At 40.4% G+C, this 17,033-nt stretch overlaps 1 protein-coding gene across 5 annotated transcripts in view; it reads left to right on the forward strand.

Annotated features, from left to right (window-relative positions):
- Positions 1–6,653: 6,653 nt before the first annotated feature.
- sytl4 (synaptotagmin-like 4) overlaps positions 6,654–17,033 on the forward strand; it is a 74,171-nt gene continuing 63,791 nt past the window's right edge. For 3 of the 5 annotated variants that reach the window (XM_059977260.1, XM_059977258.1, XM_059977262.1), the window contains exons 1-2: positions 6,676–6,803; positions 16,723–16,822. The gene's annotated coding sequence lies outside the window, so the exon portion shown is untranslated. Of the gene's footprint in view, positions 6,804–7,373; positions 7,468–16,722; positions 16,823–17,033 lie in introns of those variants that run through there. The other 2 variants (XM_059977261.1, XM_059977259.1) reach the window with 2 other exon arrangements.

The following is a 17,033-nucleotide window of genomic DNA, read 5'->3' on the forward strand; positions in this document are numbered from 1 at the left end:
TCAGGACCCTCCGAGTGGTCAACCAAGCACATCTAGCTTCATCCCCCCCCCCCTCCTCAGAGAATCTCCCGGCCTCGGACCCCCCTTTGGGGTCCGATCCTCGCCCAGCTTAGAGCATTGCGTCCTCTCTCTCGACCCCCTCGCGCCGATCTGCCCAAAAGCCCGTCAACAAAAGCTTACAGACTCAGAAGAAAGAACATTAATCCCCATTTGGTTTACAAAGGAATACCATTCTCGTTATCAGTAAATTAGCATTCCTGCTAGTTAACAAAAGGAAACCCTTTCCCAACAGTAACAAAGAAAAAAAAAGAAACCCCCTTTACATCTGTAAAAAAAAATGGAACTTGTTTGCTGCCATAGATTGATGAGTGTTGATTAGTTTTACTGTAGAATACCAGTTTAAACATACTATTTTCAAATAAAACATGAAAATACTGAAGACATACAGCAGGTCAGACAACAATAGAGAAAGAGAAACAATGTTAGCATTTTAGGCTGAACCTTTTTGTCTGAACGGGCAAAGAGAGAAAATGAGTTTTAATTTGCAGAGAAGTTAGAATAGGGATAGATATGACAAAGGGAGTTTCTCTGGCAGGGTTAGACTAGAGCTGTTGTAGTGACAAGTTATAAAGGTCATCCGGACAATCATTTAACTGGATCAGAGGGAAAGAAAAAAAGGACAGAAGTTATGAGAAGAGGGCATTGCTCAGAATATATGCACTAGACTCTGAAAGGTGCAAAATCCAATTATTTAAAAAATGTCCAACAGACAAGGGAACATAGAGAAAAATTGAGCCTAGATCATAGATAGATGACTCACAGCAGAAATAGCTAGTTCAAATACTGACAGAGAAAGTGCATGTTGCATTGTTACAGACAGATAGGCTAAAGTGGGATTGAGATGGAGAATTAAAATGACAAGCAACAGGAAACAGAGGTTCTCCCTGAGAATCATAGAGGAGGACAGCACAGAACCAGGCCCTTCAGTCCATCTAGTCCTTGCCTAAATAATTTAAACTGCTTACTCCCATTGACCTACACCTCCATATCCCTCATATCCATGTACCTATCCAAACTCCTCTCAAGTGTTGAAATTGGAGCTTGCATGCACCACTTCTCCTGCCATCTCATTACACACTGGCATGACCCTCTGAGTGCAGAAGTTTCCTCTCATGTTCCCCTTAAACTTTTCACTGCCACCATTAACCCATTTGTAGTCCCACCCAACCTCAGTGAAAAACCCTGCTTGCATTTACTCTATCTGTATATCCCTTCTGTGCTCAGTGCAGGTACTTTATTTTTTGGTGCTGAGATCATAGTACCCAGATAGCAAGAAGTACAAGTAAATCACTGCTTTATTTAGAAGGGTTGTTTGGGTCCTTGGTAGGTAGGAGAGGTAAAAGGAGGTGGGGAAAGTGATGCCAGAAGAGGAATGGTTGAATGGGATTCATTAGGAGATCTGGAAGTTATGAAGGGAATTCTTTCAAAATGCTAAAGAGAGCAGGGAGGGGAAGATATATTTGGATATTTGGTGCTGGAATCTTGTTTAGATCAATGGAATTTGCAAAGGATGATTCAGTAAATATGGAAGCTTGTGAATGGAAAATGACGATGAGGAATTCTATCCTTACTGTGTCCCAGAAGAGAGGGGATGAGAGCAAATGTTCAGCAAACAGTCAAGGGCTCTGTTCCTAACCTGTCTCCTTTCATTCTCCCAGTTCCTCTGTCTCATTTGAGACAGAGGAACTGGGAGAATGAAAGGAGACAGGTTAGGAACTAGTACAGACAAGTTAGCTATTGGTGACCTGTGGCCTTATAATGGATGTTTGTCACGAGCCTTTCCTCACAGATGGAGGTGGAGAGATGCAGAAAGGGAAAGGAAGAGTCAGAACTGGACCTTGTGAAAGTAAGGGCAATGTAGAAGTGACAGCAGGGTAGAAAAGATTAAATCAAGCAAGGAAACAGTAAGTTTAACAGGGTAACAGAAAACTAACCAATGAGCATGGTTTGAGGATTTTGGCCAGGAGGGGAGGCAGGCTTTGCAAGACTGGGAATCTCCAGGCAGTCCCCAGGCTACAAAAGCCCTGACTTACAAATCTCATCTTTACAAAAAAATTGTCTGTGAATTTTTAACTATCTTTTTGTAACGTTGTGCTTCCCCAACTTTACAGCAGAGCTTCGCAGGTGAGTGTGAAGTGAATCAAGTGATTTAGAGTTGGTCAGTGTGGCCCTGTGAATCATGTTTTATGCCACGATACACTTTGGCACCAGTGGCGTAGGTAGAAAAGGGGAAGAGGTCCTGTGCAGTGAGTATAGGAGTTAGGGAAGAGGATGAGGATCAGAACCTCCAAGGTAGTAATCTCTGGATTACTCCTAGTACCACGTGCTAGTCAGGGCAGGAATAGGATGATAGTACAGATGAATGAGTGGCTGAGGAAGTGGAGCCTGTGGCAGTGTTTGAGAGCTCTGAATCATTTGAATCTCTTCTGGGGAAGGTAAGACCTGTTCAAAAAGGATGGGTTACACCTGAACGTGAAGGGGGCCCATATTTTTGTGGGCATGTTTGCTAGAACTGTTGGGGAGGGTTTAAATTAAGTTGGCAGGGGAGTGGGAGCCAGAGTGAGGATGGGGCAGTTGGCATATGAGTTGATGCAGTGTGTAGAGAGACTGTGAGGAAGGTCAGGGTAAAATTGCAGTCAGTGCAATGAGGCAAAGTGTAATATGGGAGCAAAATTGAAAAGGGTGATGAATACAGGACTAAAGATTGTATATTTGAATGCACACAGTATATGGAATAAGGTAGGTGATCTTCTAGAGCAGTTCGAGTTTGGCAGGTATGATGTGGCCATCACTGAAGCATAGCTGAAAGATCATAGTTGGGAGCTTAACATCCAAGGATACACATTGTATCAAAAGGACAGACAGGCAAGAAGAGGGGTGGGGTGACTCTGTTGGTTAGAAATAAAATCTTATCCTTAGAAAAAGTGACATAGGATCAGAAGATGTAGAATCCTTGTGGGTAGGGTTAAGAAATGGCAAGAAGAGCCTGATGAGAGTTATTTACAGGCCTCTGAACAGTAGACAGGACGTGCAATATAAATTTCAGTGGGAAATAGAAGAGGCAAGGGGTGGGGTAGATTGGGAAAATCAGGCTGGTGCTGAATCTCAAGGGAGTGAATTTGTTGGATGCCTACAAGCTAGGTCTGTAGAGCAGCTTGTGGTCCAGCCCATTAGGGGAAAGACTATTGCAGCGTAATGATCCAGACTTAAATAGGAGCTTAAAGTAAAGGAATCCTTGGGAGACGGTGATCATAATCTGATAGAATTCACCCTGTAGTTTGAGAGGGAGAGGTAAAGTCAGATGTCGCAGTATTAACAGCAGAGTAAAGGGAATTACAGAGGTACGAGAGAGGAGCTGGCCAAAAGGGATGATGGCAGAACAGGAACGCCTGGAATTTCTGTGGGCAATTCAGAAGGTGCAGGATAAATACTTCCCAAAGATGAAGAATTCTAAAGAGAGGATTAGGCAACCATGCTGACAAGGGAAGTAAGAGAGGGCACATAATATAGCAAAAATTTGTGGGAAGTTAAGAGGATTGGGAGCTTTTAAAGACCAACAGAAGGCAACGAAAAAAAATACCATAAGATGTAAGCTAGCCAATAATGCCATTGAGGATATCAAAAGTGTTTTCGGATATATAAGGAGTAAAGGAGAGTCGAGATTGGATATTGCACTGCTGGAAAATTACACTGGAGAGGCGGTAATAGGCAACAAAGAAATGGCAGGTGACATTAGCAGTATGCCAGAAACTCGAGTGTCAAGGGGCAAAAGTGAGTGGAGTTGCTATTACTAAGGAGGAGTGCTTGGGAAGCTGAAATGTCTGAAGGTAGATAAGTCACTTGGACAAGATGGACTACACCACAGAGTCCTTAGAGAGGTGGCTGAAGAGATTATAGAGGCATTAGATCTTACAAGAATCACTAGATTCTGAATGGTTCCAGAGGACTAGAAAATTGCAAATGTCACTCCACTTTTCAAAAAGGGAGGGAGGCAGAAGAAAGGAAATGATTGGTCAGTTAGCCTGACTTCAGTGGTTGGGAAGATGCTGGAGTCCATTATTAAGGTTGAGGTTTTGGGATACTTGGAGGTGCATGATAAGGTAGGTCAAATTCAGCATGGCTTCCTTAAGGGGAAATCTTGCCTGGGATTGCAGAAATCACAACAGAATAGACAAAGGAGAGTCAGTAAATGTCATTTACTTTGACTTTCTGATGGCCTTTGACAAGGTGCTGCACATGAGGCTGCTTAACAGGAGCCCATGGTATTACAGGAAAGATACTAGCATGGATAGATTGACTTATTGGCAGGACACAAAGAGTGAAAATAAAGGGAGCCTATTCTGATTGGCCTCTGGTGACTAGTGGTGTTCCATAGGGGTTCATATTTGTTCTGTTTCGTTTCCTGATTTTGATGACAGAATTGATGATTTTGTGGAATACAAAGATTGGTGGAGGGCTAGATAGTGTTGAGGAAGCAGGGAGTCTAGAAGGACTTGGACAGATAGGGAGAATGGGCAAAATGGTGGAATATAGTGTAGGAAACTGTATGGTCATGCACTTTGGTGGAAGGAACAATGGTGTGGACAATTTTCTGAACAGCGAGAGTATTCAAAAATCAGAGATGCAAAGAGACATGGGATTTCTTGTGCAGGATTTTCTGAAGGATAACTTGCAGGATGAATCAGTGCTGAGGAAGACAAATACAATGTTAGCAGTCATTTCAAGAGGACTAGAACATAAGAGAAAAGATGTGATGCTGAGGCTTTATATTGGTCAGATCACTCTAGGAGTATTATGAACAGTTTTGGGCCTCTATCTATAAAAAGATTTGCTGGCATTGGAGACTGTACAGAACAGGTTCACAAGAAAGATTCCAGGAACAAAAGGGTTAACATATGAGCGTTTGATGGCTTTATGCCTGTATTCATTGGAGTTTAGAAGAAAGAAGGGGAGATCTCAAAAAATCCTATTGAATATTGGAAGGCCTAAACAGAACGGATGTGGAGAAAATGTTTCCTATAGTGGACGAGTAGAGGACCAGAGGGCTCCATTCTAAATAGAAGGAAGCCTATTTTGAACAGAGATGAGAAGGAATTCCTTTAGCCAGCTGGTGGTGAATCTGGAATTCAATGCCACCGATAACTGTTGAAGCCAAGGCATTTTGTCTATTTAAAGCAGAGTTTTTGATTCTTGGTTCTTCAGGCATCAAAGGGTATGGAGAGAAGATGGGAGAATATAGGGTTGAAAGGGATGATAAATCAACCACGATGGAATGATGGAGAAGACTTGATGGGCTGAGTGGCCTAATTCTGCTCCTATGCCTTATGGTCTGATGTTTTCAACTGGAATTAGTGGATTAAGCCATGGGTCTGTATGGGGATGCGTTTGCCGGCTGCTGCAAGGTTTGCAGGTTATTTTCTGTCAGGTGTGAACGGGGCATTTCTGCGTGTCTCCTTTCCACAATTTCCCCACACACGCTGTTGCAACAACTGGGGTTTGCGAGGAGCTGGGTAGAGCAGAGAGCACTGAGAAGACTTAGTCGCTGAGGCTGCCTTGTGGCCACTCTGCCCGCGTCTGCTCACCCAGCTTTTGCTGCGATTCTTCCCATTGCTGTTTTTGTCCATTTCCACTCTACAAACAGTTCAGGTTACAAACATTTGCAAGAACAGAACTCCTTCATAATCAGGGGACTGCCTGTACCATGAATGAAGCTCTGGAGGGAAGAGCTATGAGGTCCATAGCTGTCTGGGAGACGAAGGCCTGATATTCGGAGGTGAGGATGTGACTGAGAACTGATCCTTCCCCCAACCAGCCGGTAACACTTCCTGCCAGTTAACAATGTTTTGACTGCTGAAGGATCCCAGCCATTGACCAGCGTCTGTGAAGGGAATGTTTCAGGTGGAGGCCCTGCATCGAGATGAGGCAGGTAAGGTTTTTTTTGTTCCGGATGCCTGTCTCTGCATGGGCCAGTTTGACATTTGCTACTCCCGGCACTCGCTCCTCAGGCGGTGTTCACACTCGTGCCTTGATCAGAATTCACATCTGCCGCCAGGATTTTCACCTCACGGCAACAAAAATCAAGATTATCAAGTGCACTCGTATCGTGAATTACAGATCTGGTGAGATACAGGTACGATAAAATTAACTTGCTTTCAGCAGCATCTCAGGCAAATAGCTTGAGGTAAAAGTAAAGGTAAGACTGGTTTCTCCCCGCGCCTTGTGCATCAGGCGGCTTTAGTGTTTGCCTGTTTTCCGAGGCCGAGCAGAGTAGCAAACTCGGTGCCCAGCATGGATGGATTCGAACCCGCCACCACTTACTCCTAAATCTGGGTGCGGATACCACTGCATAAACAACGTGGTTTGAAACGAGGCACAAGATGGTGAAAAGAAGACTGTGCAAACCAAAATCAGGAGTGAAAAAAATCCAACCACGATCAGAGACATGTAGGCAACAGGTTATTTGTCGCCAGCTACCCAGCGAGAGGCAGAGCCGGCTCCGTGACGTCTCTCTGGGTTACAGAGCAAGCTGGCGGATGAAGCCGGCTCGGTGGGAGGAGTTGGTTCCACTGGGGTGGATTTGGAGCAACTTTCGCCCCCGAGTGGCTGCTTGGCTTTGCTCAGCCCCACATATAAAAAAGTTTTCCAAGATTCGCTTCCGGAAGCAGCGGAAGAAAGTCAGAAATCTGAGCAGAAAGGATCATATCTTTTTTGGAGAGGAGTTCGGGTGCACCCTATATTTCAAAGTAAGTGAAATTTAAACTGAGGAATTGTGCAATCATAACTACTTGTCGCGGGTGAGATCCTCTTCCGATGCAAACGGTACTATGATTAATTTAGTCTGGACAGTGGCTGAAACGGATGTAAAGTGGACAATGTGGATTAATGATAATCCTTCCGAAGTAGAGGACTTGTGGATTGTTATTTTTCACCATCCCCGTGAGTTCAGTGTGAGGTTCACGCCAGTCACCTTCATCACTTCTACATCCCGGCTCAGATTACTCAATGCCATGCTGTGATATTAACAATTTGATGTACGGACTTGCAATTTCCAAGATACATCAGTGGGAGTCAAAACCGCCCCAGTTTACCTACATTTTATTCTAATGGGTAAATTTATTTATGTAGCATCGAAAACAGGGATCGTATTTTCAAGAATGCATCTTGCCGCCTTACTGATATACTCTGAAAGTGACGGAGTGTATGTTGCAACTTTCACCGGGAGATACGTGTGCTTACCTACATTAGGTAATGTCTGAAAACATGCATAAGGCGTTTGTAAAGTATAAGCAGGAAGAATTGCCAGTTTTTAAAGATTGAAATCGCTTTCGTACAAATGACAAAGCACGGGAATTGAAGGTCGTTGCTTGCAAAGATAAGTATATATAAAACTTTACTCAGCTATTATAGGTGAGAATGGAAATTTTTATTTACATTTTTAATCATAATACACCATATAGGTAAAAAAAACAATATGAAGTTTACTGGACAGTTGAACATTTAAATTACTTTATAATGGGGCAAAATAAATGAACTTTGGAAAAGATGTGCCTTGGTGTTTTGCCAAGTTAACAAATATTCGTTTGATATAAATAATACAAGTAACTTTTAACTAATTCATCAATGTATTTCAACTTGCATTTTAGAAAAGAGTTCTCTGTTGTGCTAACCATCCTGATGCCTTATAAAACAGGTTTGCATTTTGAACTCCAGCCAGTTAAAATTTGCTCCAAATTATGTGAGAATACTAAAATCTGTTAGACTTAAAGGTGATAATTTGGCTTGTGATGCCAATACTAATGTTTATATTGGAGTTACCAGTTCTAATCTTAACTCTAATTTGGTTTAATCCTCTTAGTGGTTTTATTTCACAATAGCTGTTAAAGTGAACCAGCGCACATCTAATATAATTTATGTCCATTAATTATAATGATTGTATAGTTTTTCTAACAATTGTACTTTTCTCTTATTTGCTAATTAACTGACTGGGCTCAAACTTTCTTAATCTACTGTCTTTAACAAGCTATTTCTTGAAACCATCCATTTACTGAATTTCTTATTGAGGAGTGAGAAATGTATACTATACCCAAATCTGTTTTGTCTTTGTATTATTATGTAATTTCTATCATTCTGATTAATATTCATCACACCCTTGCCAAGGCTTGAATCTCTTAATGTGAATTAACCAATGACTTCACATGTTCAGTGACACCTCCTTGTTTCAATTTTCAACATGCAGCTGCCCCTTCACGTTCTTTTCAACTTGCAATTTCTACTTCGAACTTTTGTTTTTAACCTCACAGACACTTTGCTCCTTCCCTTTGGGAATCTCTCTTGTTTAATTTATCGTTAGCAATACTGCAACCTTGGCTAAAATCCTGCATTCATCACAATGGTTGGTTTGGCAGGTACAAGACAAAATACGTCACATCAGCCAGTGCCAACTTGTTCAAAGGAATTGACAATGCAAAAATACAATAGAAAATAAGGCTGTGCCCCTTCAACTGAATGCCAGAACTGGTTTCAGATTTAAGAAACACAGTTTCATTATATTTTTAATGCTAATCTGTTTATCAATTACACGGCATTTGTATTTCAGCCCATTCTCTAAAACTGACCCATGAAAGTATTTAAACTCCATGCAAGCTTCCTACCTTTATACCTATACTATTCAATCCTGCCCACATTTCTGTGTGGCCTTTCCCTTATTCCAGCACCAACATCAGTACTGTTTGATCCATTCACTCTATGTGGCCACATGCTCTTCATTCACACCATTGATCATGTAAGAAATTATATTTATTTTTCCAATTTGTCAAAATCTTATTTTTTTCTACTAGGATGTGCATAAATTGTTTCTTTACATTTACCTTCCATAATTTTGAAAATTCTCATTTTGTCTCTCCGTCCGGAGAACAATTAAAACCTAGTGCTTAATTTTGGATTTTAGAAGCGTCCTTTAAAATTCACAGAAGTGTCTCAGCAATATTAACTAGTTTCATCTCATATTGCGTGCTTGACCTTGCAGTGTTCTGATTGAGTGTCGTGGTTAATGAGTTACTGTATACAGAAATAATGCAATGACTTTGAAACAGTTTGGAATTCTCCAAGTCCAGAAACATTCTATACAATTACGTGTTTTTATTTCTCTGCTTCAGGACTAATAGACTATTAGTGAGTGTAACAAACAATTTAGCTAATTGTGTTCTTTGCTTTCACATAATCTGAAAGTTATGTTGTTTTATGAAAGTTATGTTGCATTGGAATTGATCTTGGGTGCAGATTTCAATGCACAAAGATACCTAAACATTCATGAAACCTATGTGAGCAACTTTGTTTCTGCATCGGCCATACTGAGTGAGAATCAGGTCTATTATCACTGGCATATCTAGTAAAGTTTGTGTTGTGGCAGCCCAAATGTAACTTACTATAAGTTACAAGATTAAATGAGAGTGCCAAAGACAGATAATGAGGTAGTGTTCATGAACTTAGCAGAAAGTTGAAGGCAGAGGGGGGAAAAAGCTGTTCTTGACTGTGGACCTTCAGGCTTCTGTATACCTGCTCCCTGATGGTGGTAATGCTGAAGAGAACATGTCTCGGGTGGTGAGAGTCCTCAATGACAGATGCTGCCTTTTTGAAGTGCAGCCTTCACGAGGCACAACTGCTTGAAGGTATCTCAATGGTGGGGAGCATTGTGCTTGTCATGAGTCTACAACCCTCTGCAGCTTTTTGTGATCCTGGGCATTGGAGACTCGGATGACCATCGGTTAACACTATTACTTTCATACTTTTCTTTCGAAGCTTAGAAGCCATGATTCCCAACCACCTTGTGTCAGTGAGGTCAGAATTCTAAACCATAAAGTCTGGATTCATGTAAATCAATTACAAGGATGTAATATAGATTTAGAGTTCCATCCATTGCATAAACCATGAAAACAAGTATCAACTGATATAAATTTGCCAATCAATCCGTATGATTAGGATAGAATCTTATTCTCTTTTGTACTCAGCGTTTATAAAACTAGTGATAAGTACTATGAGTACTAGACAGCATGCATTTAAAGTAAGAAGAAGTAAGGTGGAAGATGATGTAAAGGGCAAATTTTCTTTTACAACAACAGTAGGTGCCCAGGAGGAGAGGTGGTAAGAAGAACTATTATGATGTTTAAGACACCTTTAGACACACAAATCTACAGGGAATCGAGGAATATGGATCAGGTGCAGGCAGAAGTAATTAGTTTAATTCAGCATTGTGGGACAAAGCGTCTTTTCCTGTGTGGTATTGTACTCTTCTACATTCTATTATTTCATAAAAAGGGAAATTTGCATAAAATTAGCATAAATAAACAGAGGATTCGGATAAAACTGACTGGATAAGTAAAATATAATAGTGTGGATCAAATAACTTGTTCTTGTGGTGTACTGTTGTGATTTTGTCCAGATGTTCCAGCTAACAATGTTATTTGTCAACAAAGTTTTTATCTTGTAGAGGGCTTAATTTGAACCATTTCCCCAATACCAATAGTTATGGAGTACATTTGTAACAGGACTTTTAAAGAACTGTATTTCCAACATGTCAGAAAAGATCTTCTGAGGGGTTCTCTTCCAGCAGTTTATGAACATCACCCGAACCTTTAGGCTGATAGATAAATACAGACATCTGTTACTTCAGATCGTCTACTTGTATTATTTAAAAATGCATTCACCTTTTTAAAGCTGTTAGTTATGTGAGCTGTTGCATTTTGGCTAAGTTGCATAAATAGCACTGAAGTTAAGACCTTGAGCTAAATTCTTAAAGAGTGGAGAGTGACAATGCAGCTAAGAGGAAGTTGTAGGAGGAATGTTAGTCAAATGTTAGTAGTGTGGTTTGTGTAACAGTAAACAAATGTTGAAAGTGCAGCTAACAGCAAATACGATAAGGTGGGTGAGGGTGAAAAATGGTACAGTTAATGGCTCTGTGTCTGAATTCCTGAGGTAATAGTAATAACATAAATCATTTGCTGGCTCAGAGATAAATGAGTTGATTCAATAATCATTAATATGTAAATACAAGGGGACCAAGGCATGCATTTGAATATTCCAGGGTATTTAACTTTTTAAAATACAGATAGAATGGAATAAAAAACAAGGGGGTTGAGTGGGAACTGATAATAAGAATAAGGGATGCCATTAATATAGTACAGGTTGAGTACCCCTTATCTAAAAATGCTCGAGGCTGGATATCTGATTTTGGAATATATAATGAGATAGCTTGGGATCACCATCATTTCCGACTGAATTTGTGTTACCAGTAAGCAGTCTTTGTCCTACACTTGTTCATCGCACATACGTACTTAACAGTAAAAGGTATTACATACCAGTAATATAATGGAATTGTAATTTGCACAGGGTAAGAAGCAGCGCAGCAGCACCAGGAGAGAATACCTGAATCAGCTGTTGAACAACAAACAGCAGGCTTTCAGTCTCCACTTACCATGCTGTGTTTCAACTAAAAGGTTACCGGACACTGTGTTTGAATTTTTTTTAGGTTTTCATGTAAGATATAAAAGAAACAGCCTTGTAGACTGTTCTATTGTAAGATTTTCATCAGTGACAATCTTTGCAAATTCATCAGTGGATTTCTCTGCTGCTTTACCCTCAAAAAATTTAAATCTTTAAAAATTTAATGCCATGCCTTTTATTAAATTTCTGCAACCAGCCTGCTGAATATTCACAGTTACCTTTGATTTCCAGTTCATCGTGATAGATCTTTGCTTGTTTCATGATCAGCATTCCGTTAAGCAGCATACGTTCGCTCTGATGCTGATGAATCCACTCTTTCAATACACAATCAAGATCTTCATTTTTTGCTTTATGCAGCATTTTTCAAATTTTCATTAACTTCTGTTCATTACATATGGAGGTCACTACGTCTAGCTTGCAGAGACTTGTGCATTGCCTGGGAACCATCCCAGTGCCTTGTGGAATTTTCCATTTGTGACATCATGTCAGTGCACAAAAAATTCCATGGGTTTTCAGATTTTAGAGTTTTGGATATGGGGTACTCAACCTGTACTGAGAAAGGATCTTGGGTCAGAAGATCAGGAAGTAGAATAAGACTTGCCAGAGATTAGGAAAAGCAAGCAGTAGTAAACATTAATGGGTGTAGTCTCTTAGGCAGTTTCACTTGGGTTATGGATGACTTGCATGGAAGATAATTGTGCATGAATTCTTTTACTGTGGGGTGTTCCATTGGTACCGGCAGCCATACAAGCTTGACAAAATTTGCTATTGATCCTGTGGCAAGGAGGCCCAAGCTGACTTGGAGAGCAGACTTTACTGCAAAGACTTGTAAACCCTCATGTATGTGCACTAGTTGATGCAGTCTAACCACAAAAATCTGCATTGTGATTGTACGCACACTTTGTGTCCCATCCTGACCAACGTGTTCATAGGTCTGTGTCTTCTATGGTGCCTTTTAACTCAAGGAACCAGAGTCTCCCATGTTGTCTCTAAATTCTGAGATTTTTATCTCCTGTGCAACCACAAAACATTGGCTGCTATTCCCATACAGTCCTCAAACACCCAACACAGTCCTTGAATCCTGATCCTGTACTCTGCTTCCTATAGTTTTCTCATAGTGTTCCTAAATCTATCAAAGCTAAGGGGTGCGTCCAGTCCTAGAGCTGAGTGCATTACAGAGGGAGGGCTGCATTTTGTTCAGTGCACTAGATCTCTGGCAGAGTAGGAGGTAACTCTACAGGCGTTTGCTCAGGGCCCCTATCACCAGCTGCTGAATAGTCCCCCAAATGAAGGGAATGTGATAAATAAAGGGATATTAGTAGACAGGAAGAATCAAGTTGTAGATAAATTGACAGAATTGTTCTTCGATCAAAATCATTTGAACCTACCAGGGAACAGACAGTTTTAGATCAGGTGATGTAATGAGGCAGAATTATTTATTGATGTCTGTTTTAAAAAAAATCTTGAGGGAAGAATGATCGTAGTGTGACAGAATTTCACATTTGGCTTGAGAGTGATGAATCTATGTCAACCGCAGTGGTGCAGCAGGTTCTGCCTTCAGCTTCGGTGATCTGGGTTCAATGCTGATCTCTGTCACAAGTTGTCCCTTTGTGTAAGCTTTTCCTGGGAACTCTGGTTTCCTTCCACATCCCACAGATGGGGGTGGGGGAAGGAGGAATTTATTGTATACTGTAAAGTATCCGTTGGTGGTAGAAGGAGGAGGTAGCATGGACATAGAGCATAACTCAGTTAAATTAGAATGGAGTATCAATGATAATGTAAGGGGTGGGACAGGCTGTCTGAGATCTTTACATACTGTAAAGAGACTGGTGAGGTAGAACAGGTTATACCTCATTGATGCAACTTCTTGTAGCTTTTGCTGAAAAGGCAACATGAAGTTGGGCAAGGCCATGATTCCGGTACTGGTTATAACTTCCGCTCTTTGGGCTTCTATTTGTTCATTTTTCTGTTTAGATTACTATGATCCCGTTTTACTCATTCAGCACCTTTTTATAGTCTCTTAAAAGGTTAACGACAAATTCAAGCAATATTAATAAAACAAAGCTGTTTTCTAACCATTCAAATATCTAACTTTTCTCTAGTGTGTCCTTGCTTTCGAGACCCCAAGTTTAACTCTTCCTCTTCCACTTCATAAGGACAAGCAATTCTTGAGAAGCGATTTCCTGTCTTCCTGCTCATTGCCGAAATAACCTAAATAAGAACTAAATTTATACGATTGATGTAATGTGACAGAGTGGCTTCAGGGAAGTAGAGTGCTGCTCAGATTCCGCCTCAGGTTTATTATCACTGATGTATGTCATGAAATTTGTTGTTTTGCCGCGGCAATACATTGTTGTTTGGCAATACGTAAATTGCTAAAAGTTAACATACGACCATAAAAATCAATCACGCAAGCAGAGAGCATAATAATGAGGGAGTGTTCATAGGTTCAGTGACCATTGGCGGAGGGGAAGGAGCTGTTCTGAAAATGTAGAGCGTGGGTCTTCAGGCTCCCGTAGCTCCTCCGTGGTGGTGGTAATGAGAAGAGGGCATGTCCTGGATGATGAATGTCCTTGAGGCATCACTTTTTGTAAATATCGTTAATGGTGGGAGGTCAGGGAATCTCATGGCCTCCCTGATGACTGCATCTGTGGGAAGTACATCACTTGTAGGTCCTGACAGATCAGGTCAGGGAGCTGGAGGCTGAGGATATAGTAGGTGAGAGTTTTTTTAGTGAGGTGGTCACACCTCAGAAGCAAACTGCAGGGAAAGTAAGGGGACTAAGCAGACAGTGCAGGATTCCTCTGTCACCATTCATCTCAGTAGCAGGTATACCTCTTTGGATACTCTCGCAGGGAAATACCCTTCCAAAAGCCAGCAGCAATAGCTTGGTTAGTGGCACCGTGCCTGCGTTTTAATAGCAAGGTGCACAGGTAGAAGTTTCTGTGGCTATAATGGCTCCAGAATGGCTTATTACCTCCCAGGGTCAAGAATGCCTCTCGGTGGGTAAAGGAAATTCTGAGAAAGGAGTATGAATGTCTGGAGGTACCAGTGATATAGTCAAGGCAGCCTGGAGGTACTGCAAGCGGATTTCAGGGAGCAAGGTAGAAAGTTCGAAAATGGGACTTGCATGGTTGTAATCTCAGGATTACTACCCTTGCCGTGTGTCAGTGAGGTGGAGGTGAGAAATAGATACACGGTTCAATGCATGGCCAAGGAGCCGGTGCAGGAGGGAGGGCTTCAGGTTTCAGAATCATCAGGCAAAGCAGTTAGGAGTGAAACTACAGAAAAAGATTCTTAACTTAGTCACAAAAAAGGTCAGAATAGTTAATTTGAGTTTTGAGTTTAGTTTGTTTACATGAACGTTATAACGCCAGCAGAAATATTTTGTTTGGCAACATGGTAAGTCTTGACAGATTAATTTGTAGGTATTTACAGTGCTGATTTTATGTGATGGATACACACAATGTACTGAGTTCCTTCCTCCCTCAAAGCATATTTGTTGATAAATTGACAGCAGCCCGTTGGCTGTTTAAGGACATACTTAACTCTCTACACAGGAAATATAAAGGCTCTTGTCGTCAAAGGAAGGAAAGACAGCAGTTATAAATCTTATAATGCATATTTTAAATCCTGTGAGTCTTGTTAGGTACTTTTATCATCATTGTTGATATCTATGGGTTGTTTTGATTTTAGTTGACAAGTTTGAGATAATGCTAAAGCACATCAACACCTTAAAAAATATGAAAAGAGGTATAGCTTTGTCACAGTCTCCGAATAAAGAGAAGGCTTCTTGGAACTGGCTGATGAGAAATCTATTTCATTCAGATGGGTGAAAATCTTTGGAACTCTCCACCTCAGAAGGTTGTGGAAGCTCATTTGTTGTGTTCTATCAAAACAGAAATCAATGGATTTCTGTGCATTGAGTAAATCAGGGAGTCTGTGTTGGTGCAGGAAAATAACACTCAGATGCCCTTAAAAGGCAGGGCAGGCACTAAGGATGGGGTGCTTCAGCTCATTTTTCTAGTTCAATCACTCTTTGGCAAATATATTGCCTCCTACGGTACTAGATTTAGTCTGTTCTGAGATGACTGAATTATACTGGACAGATCTGTATTTGTTTTCATTGTTGCTGGAGTTATTTAGTGTGTCTTCAGTTTTGACAGCCACTTGTCCTGCGGATATGCGGTGAGGTTAAATTTGGACTTGCCCTCAAATACATCACATAAAAAACTAACTTCTCACAGTCAACAAACTATTATTTTCTGCCCAAGTTTATACCTGAAAAATTGAGCATATCGGAGAGCTCAAATTGAATTGAGTGTCTGTAGAACTAGATAGAATAGAATGGAGAAAAAAAACAGAATTTTTATTTAATTCTAGTCATTCTTTATTTTGGCTGAGCCTGGCTCAATTTTGGGATTGCATAGGATGTTATTTTGGATTAAGGCATTTAGCAGTAGCGGTCTGCTCCAGTGTTCATTAGTAACAAGTGATTTATAAAGATCAAGGAATATTTTATTTCTAAAGCCAGCAAACAACATAGTTTGAAAATAAGTTTCTTATTTTAGTGGCCTAATTAGGCTAAGTGAAAGCCTGGCAGGTTGAAGTCTCACTTTAATCTCATTATTCAGATTTTCGTAGTGTATGACCAGTTGATTGTAGAGATAATCAATATTATAGACATCCATCTTGAGATGAAAAGGTCATCAAGTGACACTGCATCATTTTGAAAAGGAATTTGTGTTCAAGAATATACCTTGTGAGATTTCAGTTAAGTAACTGGATCGTAATTACAGAGCAGAAAAACTTGGGATCCATCATCCATTGCAGACTAATCCTATATCAACCGGATTTTGTCTCCATCTTTTTCTTTCTCCCTATCTTAAACCCACATAAAATCCATATAAAACCCATATAAAATCTTTCTCCCTATCTTTTTCTTTCTCCCTATCTTAAACCCACATAAAATCCATATAAAACCCATATAAAATCTGTGATGTTTAGTTGTATAACTTGCCTATTTTATTTGTGGATATTTAACATGTTGCACTGAAACATACAGATCAGTAATTGTGGGATTGCAGTTTAAGGGTCTGTCTTATTGCATTAAAGGAGCCCCATAAATGCCTGTTACAGTCATTATTGTGCTTTGACTTCCAGGTGGAATAGGCAGAGCTGGATCATTTGGACTAATGCTTTAATTCTCAAGTAATCATTCATTTCCTTTCAATTGACCTTCTATCTATAGATTCCTGTGTAGGTAAGTCTATTTTTCGTTATCTCAATTCATGTTAAGGCTTTGATTATAAATTTCCCTAAAAGATGGAAGCAGCGTTTCCAATCTAGTCGGTCAATTCCATTAAATGCCTCCATTGCGTCACGTGTTACCATCTCATCTCATCACTGCAATTAATATTAGCCTTGTCTATCGATCTATCTATCTATCTATCTATCTCTAGATACGCAGATTG

The sequence above is a fragment of the Hypanus sabinus genome, chromosome 8, assembly GCF_030144855.1.
Source record: "Hypanus sabinus isolate sHypSab1 chromosome 8, sHypSab1.hap1, whole genome shotgun sequence".
NCBI lineage: Eukaryota > Metazoa > Chordata > Chondrichthyes > Myliobatiformes > Dasyatidae > Hypanus > Hypanus sabinus.